Below are 1,285 nucleotides of genomic sequence, written 5' to 3'. Positions count from 1 at the left end.
CAGATGTTTCATATCTTTGGGGGGTCTCATAATGGAGTTGCTGAGAGTGATGACTGTTTTTATAATGAACCCCACAACTACTTGGTCCAGTGTAAGACTTTAGGGCTGCACTTGCATCTTGAGGCCTCTTTCTTAAGAAAGAGGCTCAGTGACTTGCAGGTTTTCAGAGAGATTAATTCCAATGCCCACAGTGAAGACCAAGAAGATTTCCTGTTGGCTTTCTCTAACTGCTCCATGTCTTCTAATGCTTTCTAGCCTTGCTTGTCTAATTTTTGTTTTGGTTTTTTTTTATTTTTTTTTTTTTATTCTTGGTTTTCTCTGTATGAAGTTTTCCTTGTTTTATCAGCATTGCTTCATTCAGCGATGCATCCTGTGTTAGTGCCTCTTGTTCATGCTTCAGCAGGTGTGAAGGGCAGGAGATGTGAGAGATCTTTGAGTTCTGTTACTCTTGGGATGAATGGATGTACACATGACCTCCGTGGTATCTCTGTGGAAGAGTGTGTGTGCTAAAAGTGGGCAGGAGATTCCCTCTGAGCCATTGGTTTGATGAGCCATTCTCTGCTGGATGATTGTTAATCTTTTAATTTGGTTGTTTATCATTCATGTGGTTTAGAATGCTTCAGTTTCTTCTCAGAATGGTGGTAAGCAGGCAAATGTACCTCCCTTCTTGGTGTGATCATAGTGCATTATTCCCTCATGATAAATTTTGCCATGATGTCAAGGGGCAGCAGCAAACCAACATCTGTKCAGCATTGGAGAGAAGACAGGGGAACTCTGTATGTGAGGCTGTAGAAGAACAGATGGTGATTTCCTTTCTTGTTATATGTCATACATAACACATGCTTGTTCCTGATGGAGGGATGTGCAAATGTCCATCTTATGTGGAAAGTCACATCTGTCCCAATTGTCCAAGTGCAGGTGGAGGTCCCACACAAACACGTGATGTTTACAGCTGTAAAGAGGAAGGGTTTCATAACGACATGTGTGCTCATCCAGGAACATTTTGTCTGTAGTGTAATGATGCAAAAATACCTCTACTGCAGTCCTCAAAGTGCAGAGTGGTCACACAGTGCACCAAGGTTTCCAAGAAGAGACATAGGGCCAGTGGGAGAGACAGAGAGTGTCCCACCCGATAGCCCAGCACATGCTGGACACTCAGGTGCAGACTGTTAAATGGCTGAGGAAACTGGTTGGATATTCACCTCAAAAGATTTATAGACATTGGCTCAATGTCCAAGTGGAAACCAGTAATGTGTGGTGCCTGTACTGGAACCGGTACTGTTTG

This window comes from Malurus melanocephalus, unplaced genomic scaffold, assembly GCF_030028575.1.
Source record: "Malurus melanocephalus ecotype Western Australia unplaced genomic scaffold, MMel_1.1 scaffold_2848, whole genome shotgun sequence".
Classification (NCBI taxonomy): domain Eukaryota; kingdom Metazoa; phylum Chordata; class Aves; order Passeriformes; family Maluridae; genus Malurus; species Malurus melanocephalus.
This window is presented reverse-complemented; position numbering follows the sequence as displayed.